Source organism: Nyctereutes procyonoides, unplaced genomic scaffold (assembly GCF_905146905.1).
Source record: "Nyctereutes procyonoides isolate TBG_1078 unplaced genomic scaffold, NYPRO_anot_genome, whole genome shotgun sequence".
In the NCBI taxonomy this organism is placed as follows: domain Eukaryota; kingdom Metazoa; phylum Chordata; class Mammalia; order Carnivora; family Canidae; genus Nyctereutes; species Nyctereutes procyonoides.
The window spans coordinates 43,387,895-43,405,823 of NW_026575042.1; positions in this window are offsets into that span (position 1 = coordinate 43,387,895).

Below are 17,929 nucleotides of genomic sequence, written 5' to 3' on the forward strand. Positions count from 1 at the left end.
GTTGGCTTGTATTTTCGGAGGTCTGTCCTGATTATCCTGATTATTTTTATGAAATACTTAGAAAATAAGAGGGAGGTTTTAATGAAGACATGCATGCATAGGTGTGTGTACGTGTGTGTGCGTGTTCTAATTATAATAGGAATCCTTTCTAATTGAAAAACAGTTTGTAAAAAGGCAGAAAATAAGTTGCAAACAGTACGTAAGCTGGCCCCTGCCTACCTCTTCCCTGTGATTTTGTGCTTTTCTTCTTCTTATCCACAATGTTCCAGCCGTATTTGTCTCCATTCAGTTCTAGAAGGGTCCTTATGGATGCCATTCTTCTGGTTAGGATGTTCCTCCCACCACCATTTCTCCCATGGCTGACTTTAGGGTTCAGATTAAGTGTCCTTGTTCTTAGAAGGCCATTCATAAATACTTAATGTAGAGTGATTTCACTGTCTACCCCCTATTTGCCTCCTTTATGGCACTTAGCACCATCTGTGATTAAATATTATCTTATATATCTATTTATTTCTAGAGTAGATGCTCCATAAAGACAAATATACTATGTTTCATTGACCAACCTCTGTGAGATACACTGCCTGAATTATTCTTTCATTATTTTTCCCTGGAAACAATAATGAAAAAAAAAAAAAATGTCCCTGAAGAAGGGATTCTATTCCTCTTACTACCCTGGTCATGCAGAGTCACTTTAGGACATAATCATTTTTCATGCCTTTGGTCCCCTCTTGTTCCCAATAAAGGGAAGTGTCACGTGTCACAAGTGGCAGTAAATCTGTTGGAATATTTTAACTATACATATTAAAACAATCCAAAATTATCTTAAACAACATGCATGCTACTTGACATTTTAAGGAATCAAGCCACGAGGCAGTTCCAGGGTTGATGAATAGAGCAGCTTCGCATCATGACACACATGGCTTTTTACACGCTGGCCCAACCTCACCTCCCACCACCTAGTCACTGGATCCTGGGCTGTCCCAGACATATTTTATTTCTTTACACATTCTGCTCCCTCCCACCAGAGCAGTTAATAATTTCAGCTCGTATCTATCGAACATTTACTACACCCGACACTACACCAGTCACTTTCTCTACATTATTACATTTAACTCTCACATGCTCTGATGAGGTAGACATGATCAATCTGGCTTTACCGATGAGTCAAATAACATAGCCAAAGCCACACAGCTGGAATGTGGAGAAGCCAGGAGGTAAACTCAGCTTATCTGACCCTAACACCTCTGCTTCATAAACTCAACGTTTGACCTACTGCTATGAAAGTCACCTTATACATTTCAACAGCTTCCTGCTTCTCCCGATAGATCCTCCCAAATTCTAATCCTCCAGAAATGCACTTTGTACTAAACTCTATTAGCACTTAGGTCACTACGATGCAATTCATTTTGCATTCATCATTTCAGAGACATTCTATGTAAGGCAGGATTCACAGTTTTTGTTTTTGCTTTTGTTTTTCGATTTTTAATCCTAAAAATGCCTTGAGGTGCTTGGTTTACAATACGTGTTCAATCAAGTTCTGTTAAATAAAGGAGGGAGTTATTGTTCTGATTTAAACACTTATCCCAAACAAGTCAAAAGGATTCCATTAAAATAGATTGTTGAATGTGGTGTTGGAGCTTGGCCAAAACTTGCTGTCCCCGTGATGAGCAACCAGCATCCGATCAAGTAAACAATCACTATATTCCATTTGAAAACAAATTTTTTTTTCAAAAAAAAAAAAAATCACAGCATGTAGCATTGCTCTTAAGTAAAAGTTAAATAAAAGAGTTGGTTCAGCTGGTTAGAAAATGTGCTCCAAGTTTAAAACCACATATCATTGTTTATACAGATGATTATTTGGGACGGACTTCAATAGAATCATACTTCACTAGCAAAGAAGGCGGCTTTGGCAACAGCCCACAGTGATCAGTGAGGGTGACTCATATTTTCCAGCTGAGATCAATGGACCTTAATCCATTAACACAGACCTAAATATCACCTGATAGCAAGAGATGACAGTGGAGGTATGAGTAAGGAAGGTATGGAGTATTTAGATTTAAGAGATGTTTTTTCATGTTATAATCCCTTTTCATACTCTATAGGAAGGCAGCATAATTTTAGATTTTCAATTAGTTTGCCCTAGGTATTAAATGAAAAAAATATCTTTTTGAGTAATGTAAATTATTTTTGTTCACCTACTTCAAGCTGCTCTTTGCAGAATTTGATTTCTAAAAGTCCTTGGCAGCATCTTAGTAATAAGCCATTTTAAAATGTCAACAAATAGTTTCATTTTGGGGAGGATTATAATCATCCCAGTCCTTCAGATGCCTGCTAGATATTTAATTTTTAAAGGGTAAGCCTGTGAACTAGCAACAAAACAATCCACAATCAACTATGTTAAACTAAAAATAAACAATTCAGATACCTGGAAAAAAGGTATTTGGTGGCAAAATATGATCATGTCCTTTAGTTTAGAAATAAGATTCAGAATTTGCTCTTCCTCAGTTTATCACAGTATTTTTAAGTATGCACTTGCTAACCATATTATTTTATCTACATATTTAAATTATTGTGCAGCTTTTAATGAATTCTATATCACCTTGCATTGGTGTAGGTTGAGAAAGGAATCTAAGACTTACTTTTGGATTCATAATGTGTAGTCTGTGATTTTCTTTCCTGTTTTTCCCTTTTTGCTCTTTCTTTCCTTCCTTGTACCCAAGGATTTTCTTATAGTGTTTACTTTTTTGGATATATTAATTTCTTCTTTTTCCTTTCTAGGATTTATAAGCCTCTTGAGGGTAAAAACCATAGTTTATGTTTCTTAACATCCTAAGGCTCAATCAGAGTGTGAATCATGTCCCAAACAAACATTAATTAAATGATTGAAACAATGATCATGAACAGAAGAGACTGTCATAAAAATAACTTCAATAGTTTACCTACCAGAAAAAGCTGGATGAATTCATTCAGAGCACTATTAGCCAAAATAACACTGTAAAATGGATTGCCATATTATACTTTTAACTACTAGCAGTTTTTATATCAAATGCTCTTCTTCTAGACAGCACAACGATGATATGAAGACAATTATACAATTTTGTTAAGGATGATATAGTGGACCCAAATAAATGCAGAGGTACACTCTTCCTGGATGGAAAAATTCAATGTTGTAGAAGATTTCAATTCTCCACAAATTAATTTCTAAATTTAAGGCATTTTTCCAAGTTTCTAACAAGATGTCTAATTTTTAGAATTTGAAGGACAAATTTTAGAGTTACAAGGGAAAATCTAATTGATAATATTTTGAAAGAGGAAAAAAATAGAGCAATGGGGACACTTTACCTCTTGGATAGCATAACACATCATACAGAAACAGTAAGTGGAATAATATAATGTTGCCACAAAGTAGTCAAGAGTGAAGTCAAGAGCAAAAAAGACCACTTAGGGGATTATCTAAGTAGCCCATGTTAACAATCCCGAGTCTCTGTATCTTTACCAATTTGCTTGATTCATCAGTTTCTGCTAAGTGGGCTAAAATAATCCACGATGAGTATAGTCTATTTCTCTTCCTGCTTGTCAGTCATTGTTTCATATATTTTGAAGCTTTTTACATGTTTGTGATCATTACTTTTTTTTTTATCAGTGTGGAATTGTTGTTTCTCTTAATGCTCATTTCCTTAAATTCCACTCGATTGAGATTAATATTACTACACTACTTTGTGGTTAATAATTTATAAGACATATCTTTTCCCATCACTATACTCAGCCTTTCTGTGTGGTTTTGCTTCAGGGGGTGTTCCTTGTAACACAATTTAGTTAATTTTACTTCTTTTTTTTTCTTTACAAATTATCTCTTTAGTAAGACAGTTGTACCTATTTAACTTTGATGAGATTACTGACACAGTTATTCCTGCCCTTTTATTTTGGGTTATCTTATTACTATCCTTCCTTTTACACATATTAAAATGTATATAAATATTATATATATACAAATATATCAGATATATTGTATATATTTCTTTTCTATACACAATTGGTAAACTATAGATATTTATTTTCTTTTAGGGGTGACTTTTAGATTATTAAAATGCATGTATATCTCTCTTAAATGGTTTTCTATCCAACCAACCACAATGAGACTTTTAGCATACTTTACATTCCCATTTAACAACCTCTACTTCCACCACGTTATTGCTCTCTGCAGTTGTAATTTTGCCTCCTTTTAATCAAGCAAAAAATGATTTAATGTTTGTCTCAACAGTTACTATTTAATATTTCAGACATATTTTGTCAATATCAGTGCACACTATCATTTCATATGTCTAACACTTTCTTCCGTGTTCACTTTTATTTTATCAGAATTCCACCCTTTAATAAACATTTGAGTGATAGCCTTTATTTATTTTTATATGTTTGCAAACACCATTTTTCCCCCTTACCCTTGAAGAAGAATTTGGCCAGGAATAAAATTTTATGTTGACAGATATATTCCCTCTCTGTGAGAAGATACATTCTCCTCACTTCTGGCATGAATCAATGCCAAATAATTCTGGCAAAAAAATTGTTGCTGTTAGTTTAAATGTCATTTATTTGTAAGAAAAATATATTTTTTCCCTGGCAGTTTTTTAGATGATTTGTTTATAATTGATGATCTGGGGTATAATTAGGTATCTAGCTGTGGATTTACTTTTTTTCTTTATTTTGCTTGTATTTGGAGAATAATTTCAGTTTTGGAAAGTTGTCAGTAATTACCCCTCCAAACACTGATTTTTCTGCCATTTCCTCCAGTGTGTTCTGGAATTCTTAGTAGATCAATATTGGAGCATTTCAGTTTAACCCATGATGTTTTTCAACTGCTCTTTCCATCTTTATATCTTTAATGCTCTATGGCACCATATTCTAATTTATTAATTTCCATTATGACCATATCCAGTTTTAAGTTTATCCCATCTATTAATTTTTAATTTTAATAACTATACCTTTTATTTTCAAGAGTTTAAACTTATTTTTTGCTTCCTCGTTCCTTTTCACTGTTTTGTTTCATAAATTGTCATTCTTTTAAAAAGGAAGAACGTATACTTGCATTTCTTTGGAAATCCACAGCATATTTATTTTAAAGTTTTTGTCAGACTGTTCTGCATGGAATGAATGAATGAGTTTCCAAATGCTTATTCTTTGTCATTTTTAGCGTTTTTTTTTTTCATGTTTGGCAATTTAATTTGGATGGATTCTTATATTTGTCCCCTGTCAGTTTCCCTCTTTGCCTCCCTCTCCCTGTCCCTGCAGGTTTTGCACTTACCCCTACCCAGCTCACCAGACCCCCAACCTAGGATGATGGTTTTGAAAGGCATCCCAGAATACACCGTGACATTTAAGGTTTACAGATCCAGCCTCTGATTCAGCAACAGTTTATCTTAGCTCCAGATTGGAAGCTGGGCCCGTTCCCTCTGCAGCCTTAGCCTGCAGTACTCCTGAAAGCAGAACCCCATACAAAACATAATAATTGGTGGGAGAAAATTTCAGCTTCCTTTAAAACTCAGGGAGCAGCACTTGGCAACAGGCAGTGAGCCTGATTCCAGCCACTGCTTAAGGCGGGTACTTGCTTCCTTTGCCCCGTAGGGGCTAATTCCTGACCACACTTCTTGCTTCTGGACTCTGGGCCAAGAAAGCCCTCCTGCAGCCTTGGACTCTAGATTACCATATTGCATTTCTGTCTCATTTCTGATCTGAAATCACATTTTTCCCTCCTCTCTTTTTTAAGACTTTCATGGATCAATGCTCTATTTTTTGGAAAAGAAGACTTTTGATCTAGGGTTTGTCACTCTTCCTTTAAAATAACCCTGTGAGGTGGAAAGGCAGGGCTGGGAAAGTCTGAGATTATTAGGTGCCTTATTTGCCTTATTTTATTAATTTTACAGGTAAGATATTACAGAAATCTAAATAGTTTCCCAATATTTAAGAGCAAGGTGAATGAAGAATGAGGGCTAGGGTTCAGGTCTTTATAGTCCCATTTCAAACCCTGTTTCTCTACAGTGTCCTTTTTGTTTGTTTTCTTTTTGTTTTGATCTCACTTTGTTCCATTTATAAAAATAAAACGAGGTAAATGTTTATTTGAAAATAAATCTAATGTTTCTACTTTGAGAATGTATTGAGTTACCGCATGCTTAAGACAGCTTGTACTAGTGTCTGGTGGCTTAAATGGCTACAGTATCAAGGTCAGGCCTTAGGAAAAGCTGAAGCTCCTCACCTCAGTACCTCAGTTCACTGGATCTCCATAGGAAACAACCCTAATGACCCCCTGACCTTTATCCATGGCACCCCTCAGAACAGGTATTTGACGAGCTATATTCTTGGTCATTTACTCATTCATTCAATGAATAATTAATGAATACCTATTATGTGACTCTACTTTGCCAGGGTGGACTCAGTGCTCTGCCCAGTTTAGCATTTTCCTCAGGCAGAAGTGTCCCAGTTTGGATGATAAATAGCCCGGTTCCCCTAAATAGGTGCCAGCACTGGTCCTGGTGCAGTGACTGCCAGAGTGACTCAAAACAGGCAACACTTCCTGCCTCTCTCTTTAGTCTCCAGCCACTTTCGCTCTATCACCAAAGCTCACCCACTAGAAATGGAAAGGTCAAGGGGTTCTTAGATAAGAGGTGGCTATACTTTCTCTTTCTCTACTCAAAGAGTGTAATGGGCATTCAGAGACTAATAAATTGGGTACATGAGCAGAAGCTAAACCCTGCCAAGAAGATAAAGGAATCAAAAGTGCTGAGTGATGGGGCGGCTGTCATCAGTGATGCCAACTCTGGAGCACTGCCTCCAAGTCCTTTTCTTTCTTCTGCACTTGGGCTCTTACCTCTTTTTACTAGGTCCTTTACAGGGGAAAACCCTAAAACAAACACAGTGATCATTTCCCTAGTGCTTTGGTGGACTCTGGGAGAGATATAATTTCTGCACCAAAGCGTAGAAATCAGGCACTACATATTTAACAGATAACAGACATGCCTTTCAGAGTAAGGTAAGTACCAGGGTTCTTCTATCTCCCAAGGCCTCCAGGAGGGTAAAAAGAAATGCCAAGATAGGGTTCAAAATATTGCAATCTCTAAAATGCAAAAATTGCAGGGTGAGCATCCTTCCCCAAACTTTTGAGTGTTATGTCTTGGAGTCCATGTTTATATTTCTTTGAATATTTTGCTAATAGCCTGCTATTTAGTCTAAATGTGAAGCACTTCTAGGGCTTGGGCTTTCTATATATATGCATACACACAAGCACATACACACACACACACACACACACACACACAAGGCTTCAGCTTTTAATGGCACGTTTTAAGATAGAAGCAATAGTGTTGTTTTTTGGTTTTTGGTTTTTGTTTCTCATTCTCTCCTTATTTTGAGCAAATTATTTTTTTTGGCAATTATTTACTCAGGTATTAAGGCAGATTGAAAGCACAATAATACCCATACATGAATATTTGTATTATAGAGAAGGATGTGTTGCTTTATAGACCAAGTTGCCCATTGACCACTGGATTTTGATATCCAAATTTCTAACCAAAGAGCAAGAAAAAAGTTTATCACCTTGGCTAGGGATGATAAGGATATCTTTGGAAAATAAGAAGCTAGGCAAGACTAGTTGTAAAAGGATCTCTTCAGGGGACAATGATCCCTCAGATGGGTGCAGACATAGGCAGAACGTGTTTTCTGTGCACTGTGCACCCCTACCCTTCATTCAAGGACAATGGCAGGTTCATTGCCATGGGAAGTCATTTCCAATTACAAGTGTATCTATACCATCCCTGCCACTTAGTTCCCCAGGACAATCTTTGTGAAGAGGGATCACCCAAAAAATAGTTTGCATGTGTGCCTACTGACTTTGTAATCTTAAACAGATTAACAGACTTTGGAAATGACTCAGAATTGCCTCTGGCAGTAGTCATGACTCATATTATCAGTTTATTTTCTCTTGTACTTGTTTATGATCCATGCCAAAAATTTGGCAGAAAATCTTGACCATACTGACAACTGCCAGCTGCTTTTTCTTTTCGATTTCACAAACTACTTGGGTTGATTCTAATGAAATGGGCGGATAAGAAATAATCCAAGAAATGTTGAACTTTATTTACTTCTTGAGGATAAACTGGTATACAAGTGCAATAGCTTATGCTGACGTGCTGTCTTTCTGAGGCAACCAGGCCCACGCCTGATTCTCATCAAGGTATTTGCAGTCTAGGCTGTTTGCTACTTTAAAAGTATATTACCAAATTCCAGAAATCCGGGTATGCTCTTTACTTTCTTTTCTTTTCTTTTCTTTTCTTTTTTTTCTCTTTACTTCTATAGAAGGCAAATATTTTAGGCAAGTATGAAAAGTTTCATTAAAAAATGGCATGGGGTAGAAACTCACATGGGATGACCTTAGGGACCCCTTAAATACACCTACGATTCCACCTGGAAGAGATCTATTCCTATGCTTACCCACTATTACATGTTGTGTCTACCACTCAACTTACACATATATTGTTGGTTTTCGTCTCATACATATGTCTCATATTACTACTTAGATCATGAGCGTGGAGGCTATAACCCAAGGTCCCAAATGTGAAGTAAATTGTCCAAAAACACACTGCTTATCAATTGGTGAAATTGTGATTCAGACTCAGGTCTGTTCTACTCCAAAGACTGAGCTTTTAACAATCCATGCTCCAGAGTACTCTTTACTTTTGATATTATTATCCAAATCAAATCTTAAGCTCAAACCTTGGGTTTGTGTCAAAGTTTATTTTTGCTTAAAGATTTTGTTACATCAGCAGCAACATATTTTGACTCTCTGAAATACATTATAAAATATAAAAATACAGAAGAAAATGGAAAACAACCCTCTGTTGGAAAAAAAGATATCAAAAACTTTACTACATTGAAAACATTTAAGCAAAATGGCATCCCAGAGGAATTCAGACATTGATTTTATGTTAGTTGCTTTTATACACTGTGAATTAGAATGTGAATTATTACGTCAAAATAATTCTGATTTTTCTTTCAAAGTTTTGTATGAAATAAAAATTGAACATACTACATACATAATTTCTTTATGAATTTTTCATATATCTTCTCTAGAGTTCTTTGAGGTATGTGATTAGTTATGTTGAAATCCATGAGAAAGGCTCATGTTGTATTTTTCTCCTGATTGGGAGAAAACTCATGAGATAAATTATCCTCTGTTCATTGCACAATTTGCAGTCTCGAGAAGATTAGATAGTTCAAAGCAAAGCCTCATTCTGTTCTGAGATTCTTCCTTTATTTATTTATTTATTTATTTATTTATTTATTTATTTATTTATTCCGAGGTCACATTATTGCATTTTTCTTTTTCCCTTTCTTCTGAGGGGGCTAAGATAAAATAGTTTTATGGAGGAAAGTAACTGTCTTAGAAAAAAAGTTGCACACTTATTTATTCAGTCAAATGATTTCTTGTATTAATGATCCCTAATTTTCTGTGCCTTTTAATTTCTCTGTGACACAAGGAAAATAAAACTTCCCAAGTGGATCGGATAGTTCATCAGGGCTGTGTAGCCTATTGTTATATGTTCCTTTTAAAAAGTGACACATTTGGGATCCCTGGGTGGTGCAGCGGTTTGGCGCCTGCCTTTGGCCCGGGGCGCGATCCTGGAGACGCGGGATCGAATCCCACGTCGGGCTCCCGGTACATGGAGCCTGCGTCTCCCTCTGCCTGTGTCTCTGCCTCTCTCTCTCTCTCTGTGACTATCATAAATAAAGTAAAAATTTAAAAAAGTGACACATTTGCTTAATAACTGCTGAGTTATTTTTAATTCCTATCCCGACCTGCATTTGCCCAATACTTTATGACAGTGGTTGTATTTTTTCCTGAGAACCATGCCAGTCTGAGGTGAGAACAAAGATATTTTATTGTCAGAAGAGTCTTCATTTAGTGTATTGGGGATAATTTTTCATGTCAATAAAGACCGTTCTACAGTATTATAATTTTGAACAACTTCAAAATATCTCATTGTATGAATGCACTAAAGTTCACTTAAATAAACCCCATTGTTGTACATTTAAGCTGTTTTCCATTTTTCATTATGATTAAAAATACTGTAAATAACACAATTATAACTAACTTCATTAACAAATATACAGCAACCTATTTTCTCACACACAGTTGAAGCAATCTTTTCCAAAGATAAATCTACTGATATTTAAAACTAAAATTTTGAAAGGAAACCTTAGTTGTTTGAAAAAAAAGAACAAAACCTGAAAAAAAAGGGGGGGGGGAGAACGCTGGTGCTTTTGGCCCCTTCCTGCCTCATTGACCACATTCCAACCCTTCTCTCACCGTTCTAGCCACAAAAATGTCATGTCAGTTCCTTATATTCACCATGTCTCTTCCTACCAAAGGATGTTTGCAACTATTACTTCTCTGATTGAATCCTGCTTTCTTCCTTCTTCTGGGTAACACATGTTCCTCATTCAGCTTTCAGCTTAAAGGGACCTTCCTGAGAAGAGCCATTGTTGATCTTTTAACATTAAATACCCCTATTAAACACACTCCTATCTCCCTTACATAGCACTTGCTATAATCACCACATCTTTATATGATTTTTAATGTCTCCACCGCTAAACTGTAGGTTCCTGAGGGCAAGGATTTACTGACTACCTGGCACCTTACAAATTGACGCAACTCATGTGTTGTGGTTGTATGTGCGTGTGCATACAATATATATTAAATATATACTATGTGCCAAGTCCTATGTTAATTGATGTAACTCTGTGAATTTTCTTAAGCATATTCTTTATAGATTTTTAGAAGCAGAAACTATTTAGTCAAAGGCTGTGCACATTTGACATTTTTAATACACGTCGTCAACTTGTTTTCAAGAAATGTACCCAATTAAAATCCCAAGACCAGTGTGTAAGGGTGAGAGCCCTTTTCCTTGAACTCCCAAAATACTTAAAATTGTCATCTGCTGCAATTTTCATTTTTTATGGTAAGAAAGGGTATCTGTTTATATTTATTAATCATTTGTACCTACTGTGTGACTTCTTAGATTTAAACCCTTAAGCAGCATCTTACAAATAGAAATTTGTATAATCTTGTGGTTCTACAAATTTCTTATTGGAGATTCACAATACTTTTTCAAATTTTGTGTTTTCATCTGGATAAAATATAAAAGGAAATTATACAGGTATATTCTAGCCATATGGAGAACCACTTTATAATCAAGTCTTACCAAGTAATTTTAGGACCAACGTTTGCATTATGGTTAAAAAAAGGAACTACTTAACATAACTTTACTTTTAAATAGTGAGAAAAGAACAAAGGCAGACTTAATATTAAGGTGATGTTTTCATACAAAATGAAGGCCAAATGATGCCATGCTGTGCTCTATGAATAATAATGCCATAGTTATTTCAAAAGAGAACATTTCTGGAAGAACTCAGAAAACTTGCATGAGTACTATAGCATATCCTAAGAGGACATTTAGTTTCTGCAAAACAACATCATATTTTATATTTAATTATTATTCTCGGCTTAAATGGTAAAGTTTTTATAGGGATTTCATTGTCATTTAATTTGAAAATTCAGCTTCGTTAACATAGTATAATAAGATTTCTATACCGAGTTTTATAATTGCTCCTATTTGCCAATATATAATTAATTTTAATTAACATCAGGAGTCTTTAAAACTTTTTTCCTTTGTTTTAAAGATTTGTGTATTTCTTTGCGAGAGAGCATGCACACACATGTGTGCACATGTGAGCACATGCATGCAGGGTAGAGGGAGAGGAAGATAGAAACTTAAGTAGAATTCCTGCTGAAGGTGGAACCCCACATGGGGCTTGATCTCACCACCCTGAGATCACCACCTGAGCAGAAACCAAGACTCGGACATTTAACCAACTGTGCCACCCAGGTGCCCCTCAAAATATATTCCTTTTTAAAAATTGCTTTGTATTATTCAACTGTGTGAAACACAAGCATAGACTACCATAGTCTCAATCGAAATCTACAACTCAAAAAAAAAAAATCTACAACTTGCACTTACCTAATGAATTGTGAAGAAGGAACATCTAATATTGTTAAGAGGACCATAAAATGTATCACTCAAACCACAAGCACACTGCAAGGGTAGTTACCTATGGAGATGTTGAATCACTGCTGTGGTACAGCTGAAACCACTGTAACATTGTGTGTCAACTATACCCAAATAAAAAAAATTAGCAAGAACAAAGAAAAGAATCACCAGCACACTTCAGAGGGTGAAAGGGAATGCTCTTAGTCATTATGCCAGGACCATAGGTGTAAACCTTATCAGTCCTGTGCATACTGTGTTGTTTGGTCACTCTAAATATATATCTGGCTTAGTAGTGACTTTTTGTCCTGTAACAAGCAAGGCAGGAAGAAATACAAGCTTAGCTAGTCCAGTGGTCTGGACTAGCACAATAATTAATTATAGGATTTGGGCCTTGAGATTTGACTCTCTGAATTAAACAGAGAGAAGCAATAGAAGTATCTTTTGGAATGGTTGTATCTAGAAATAAGTAGAAAGCATAAAATGAGTCATTATGTACAAAACCAAGTAAGCTGAGCAAAGAACAGATAAAACTGGGTGTGAATTTTTTAAATAAACTCCAAGCACACTTGACCAATCTCATTCCTTTCCCTATAAATAGGAATCACACAGATAGAAAACACAGTAGGGTTATGCATCTTCAGTCTGACTTTAAATGTCAACTATAAGTGATGATAACTTCCAAATTCTTATCTCTGAACTCAATTCTCCCCTGAACTCCGGAATCCTATGTAAAACTTCCTAGCTGTATAGAAGACATGTCAAAATTAACATATGCTATTATAGTCTGCTCAAGTTGTCATAACAAAATATGAGTGGTTTTTAAACCACTGAGTGGTTTAAACAACAGAAATGTATCCTCTCACAGTTCTGCAGGTTGGAAAGTCCAAGATCACAGTGTTGGCCAATTCGGTTCCTGGTGAGAGCTATTCCTGGCTTGCTACCTACTTGCTGTGTCTCCATGTGGTGACGAGTGAGAAAGGCAGAGGACAGAGAGAGGACAGAGAGAACAAGCATATGTGTGAGCAAATATAGCTCTATTTCTGTATTTAAGTGGATTCGATACCCATTTCCAAATATTTTTCTCTGTTTTCTCTAGTCATCTGCTGGTTGGCCAAATTTCATCATCCTGATGGAATCATTGTGCTGTGAATTCTTGCTTATTTGGAAATGTATGCTTTTGCCTTTAAACAATGACTTGACTCTACTTCATCTCTACACAGTGATGTATATCCTTGGACCCAGAGATACTCTCTCAAGCCATCCCTCTCCAAATCTTGCTGGCCAAGTACAGGGAAATGATCAGGTCTATTTATATTAGCAAAATTCTAAAATTTGTTCTAGCTCTATAGAGCTATGTTTTTTACTTGGCATTCTCCTTTAAATAGATCCAAATTTCAAACTGCAATCATTATCATTGGGTTTTGTGGCTGTCTCCTAGTTCATTGGAGATTGGGTTTATAATAATAATTATTATTATTATTTTGCAACATTTGGCTGCTTTTAGAGAGAAGGGGGGATAGAAATGCCTTTATTCTTTCATCTTTAACTGGTAGTTTGATTCAAAAGATATTTAAATAAAAATATAAATCCAATTGTCAAGACACCCTATTTCATATGCTACAGGGTATAGTAGTCAATAGCTTACCTGTTTAAAGCCTTCATCAGCACTTATAAAAATAGCTTTTTAAGCAAAAATATACATGTAAGCAAATTTTATGTTACATTACATTTACAAGCAGCTGAACTTATGGGTTTTTTTTTTTGGCTAGGAATTTTTAAATTTCAATTTAAAATGATAATAGAATACTACTAAATACTCATACTATTGATGAAATTTTAAAGTCTGGCACATTACCAGGATGGAAGGACATAGGAAACTCTATCACTGGAGGCATCAATGCTCCTCCCAGTATAGATCCTAAAAAGTGTTATTCTTTTGTGTAGAAAGAAAACTAATAAAAGGATTTTCATTATAACATCATTGGTAATAATACAATTTTGGCAACCAACTAAATATAACTTAACTAAAAAATGGATAAATTATAGTAAATAAAACATTAGCATATCATATGTCAATTAAAAGGAATGAACTAAAACCATACGTATTAACATGGATTCATCTCAAAAATATAAATTTAGTGAAAAAGCAATTTGAGGAAGGGTAGGCATAGTAGATTGCCATTTGCATAAAGTTTAAAATCACAGAGAACAATACTCACTGCTTCTATCAGGTAGAGTCTGATTAGGAAATTAGAAGCCACATTACATTCCAAATATTAACAGTTTTGATACAAAAGATTAGAGGCATACAAAACAATAGAAAGGGCTGGGAGAGGGTGATTAGGAGATCCACTGGTGACCATCTCAGGTGTAACAACAGAACTGGTAGTTTTCAAGAGGTCATTTATTTTTTTATTTTTATTTTTTTTATAAATTAATTTTTATTGGTGTTCAATTTACCAACATACAGAATAACACCCAGTGCTCATCCCGTCAAGTGTCCCCCTCAGTGCCCGTCACCCATTCACCCCCACCCCCGCCCTCCTCCCCCTCCACCACCCCTAGTTCATTTCCCAGAGTTAGAAGTCTTTATGTTCTGTCTCCCTTTCTGATATTTCTCACACATTTCTTCTCCCTTCCCTTATATTCCCTTTCACTATTATTCATATTCCCCAAATGAATGAGAACATACACTGTTTGTCCTTCTCCGGTTACTGTGGCCAAGTTCAAAAAGGGTGTTGCCTGTGTTCTCCTCTAGGATTTTGATGGAATCTTGTCTCACATTTAGATCTGTCATCTATTTTGAGTTTATCTTTGTGTATGGTGCAAGAGAGTGGTCCAGTTTCATTCTTCTGCATGTGGATGTCCAATTTTCCCAGCACCATTTATTGAAGAGACTGTCTTTCTTCCAGTGGATCGTCTTTCCTCCTTTATCGTATATTAGTTGACCATAAAGTTCAGGGTCCACTTCTGGGTTCTCTGTTCTGTTCCATTGATCTATGTGTCTGTTTTTGTGCCAGTACCACACTGTCTTGATGAACACAGCTTTGTAGTACAACCTGAAATCTGGCATTGTGATGCCCCCAGATATGGTTTTCTTTTTTAAAATTCCCCTGGCTGTTTGGGGTCTTTTCTGATTCCACACAAATCTTAAAATAATTTGTTCTAAGTCTCTGAAGAAAGTCCATGGTACTTTGATAGGGATTGCATTATACGTGTAAATTGCCCTGGGTAACATTGACATTTTCACAATATTAATTCTGCCAATCCATGAGCATGGAATATTTTTCCATCTCTTTGTGTCTTCCTCAATTTCTTTCAGAAGTGTTCTATAGTTTTTAGGGTATATTTTGAGAACCATTTGAATGGTAAATGGTTCTCCAACCTTTTATTTTCAGGTTGTAGGTGTCCTTCTGTCTAAAATGAGTCTCAAGAGGTCATTTAGAAAGCATTGAAAGTCTCAAGAACCAAGGGAAGGTCCTGACTGTCCCAGCAGACAATACTGATTCTCAAGAAGCCATTACTTGGTGTTTCGATTGCTTACAGCATTAAAGAGGATGAGCTTGACAGAAAGCTGTTGCAGTCTTCTTGTTTGCCATCTGCCCAGTGTCTGTCCGAAAGCACCTCCAAAAAATCCTGTCCACCCCTACTTTTCTTCCTTCCAAATATCACTGGAGTGCTACTCATTGGTAAAGTCTCACTCAGAGCCACAGGAAAAAGGGAACTCTAAAATATCCTTCTTCGTTTCTCCTCTGCAATGCAGAGACCTTTGAAGACCTTGAAAGTGATGGCAGTGATGCCATATTGACAGTGGCCCAGCCAGATATCCTTCTTCCTGGATAGGAACAATTATAATAACTTTAAAAATGAGCTTGGGAATGATAAACAGTAGATGCAAGAGAGTGATTACTTCTGAACAGGGAGATAGTCAAAGTAAAAGCAGTGCAAGGGTTAAATGGAGAAACTACCCGTCTTAGAAAAGAATCTGATAGCATTGCAGTTTCTAATGAATAGAGTTGTTAACTGAGCAACCATTATTTCAAGCACATGTGTAAACACTATAAATTGACTAGTTCACTTATCATCTAAGCCTAATTGGATTTGTTTTATGCTTTGAGGTTAGCCAAGTAAGAAAAAGTTTTCGAATTGCCCAGATTGTCTGATAAAAAAAAAAAAAAAGGTACACAATTGTTGGTTGGTAGTCTGAAGGACTTTGTGACAATGACTCTGTCCATAATCATAGAGGTTCAAGATGATTTAATTCTGTGTAAGAGGAGGGGGAGAGTAAACATGTAACTAAACCGTTCAGTGTGTGCACAGCTTGAGTACCACTTGGAGAACCTGTAGGCAGATACCTATGATTGTATTTGAACAGGAAAGCCTGACAACTTTCAACTTCAAACCGATCAAAGGACCAAACTGATTCACTTTTTCAAGTTTCTTGTGTACATACATTTCTATATCTCATTTTATGGGGAAGTTTAAAAAAAGGAAATTGGAGAATCAATGTAGTGCTATTAGGCTGTGTGAAAATCTTATGAGATCCACTTTTCAATCACAATACTTTTTACATTTTTCTATCCCAAGTCAATCCAAATTTCTTCCTGCCATCTTGCTTTTAGTCTTTGTAATTATCACACCTCTCTCATAGTGTTTTTATCTTGGCCTCTGACATCGAATACTTTCTTTCAAAAAGATAGTATCTGCTCTTCTACAACTTTAAAAACATTTAAAATGATTTTACATTTTAAACTTTTAAAGCATGGATGTATTTAACATCTTTAAAATCACACAGGTAAAATGTTTAGGTTATACAGACGTACTATTGTCTATAAGTATACTTCTATAAAACATTTAAGCATAATATCCATAAGTATCTTCTAAAGATACTTCCAAAAGTATCTTTGTATTTCCAAGAACCAACTCATTAATACGTAAAAGCACAAATGACTAAATTATAGCATGTAACATTTCGGAAATGAAAATGTAGCAACGCTGTAACTGTTATACTAATGTGAATGCCAAATAGATTACAAAGCAAAAAAAAAAAAAATCTGTTCAGAAGATATAAGTCAACCATGTAAAGTGGGTTAAAAACTGGAATTCTTTAATAGAAGGCAAGAGGAGTGAATCACCAAAATCAGCAAATCACAGCTACAGATGCCAACAGAAGAGCAAGGGACGAGAAAACAAAGAATGAGGGAGGAATTCCTACAGTTGTTCAACAGTAAACATATGCCCATTTTTCTTGATTAAATGAGAAGAGTCGCAGGAATTATGGGACTGGACAGTTGCCATTTTTTTTTTCAAGAGTTTGTGGTTGTAGCTTGCAGCAAATGAGAAGCAGACAGGAAAAAAGATCTGCCTACAGATTTTTCCTCAGAATTGACAGTCAACATCTGGGGAGATTAAAAGAAGTAAACTAGCTTATCTAATTAAAGCCTTTGATAAATTGCACAACTCACTTAGTAATAACTAACCTAGAATTCACAGCTTGCAAAGTGTTCTCACATTAAAACTCTTCTAAACAAAGTACTTGAACATGGACACTCAACTAGAATATCATAACAAGCACTTAAAGTGTAGTGTGTGTTTATTTACTAAAAAGCGTGTTCTCTTTCCATTCTGTTGAGAACCAAATAAAACAACAAATGAAAAAAAATTAAAAAAAAAACCAACAACAACAAATGAAATGACAACATCAGAAAAATCTCACAGTAAAAACTGACTTTTGGTGATTAATAGAGAAAGATGCTCTAGGCCCCGTTGGACTACACAGATTGACATGAGAGTATATAAGGAGTATAAGCTGAAATCCACATTAAAATTGGACA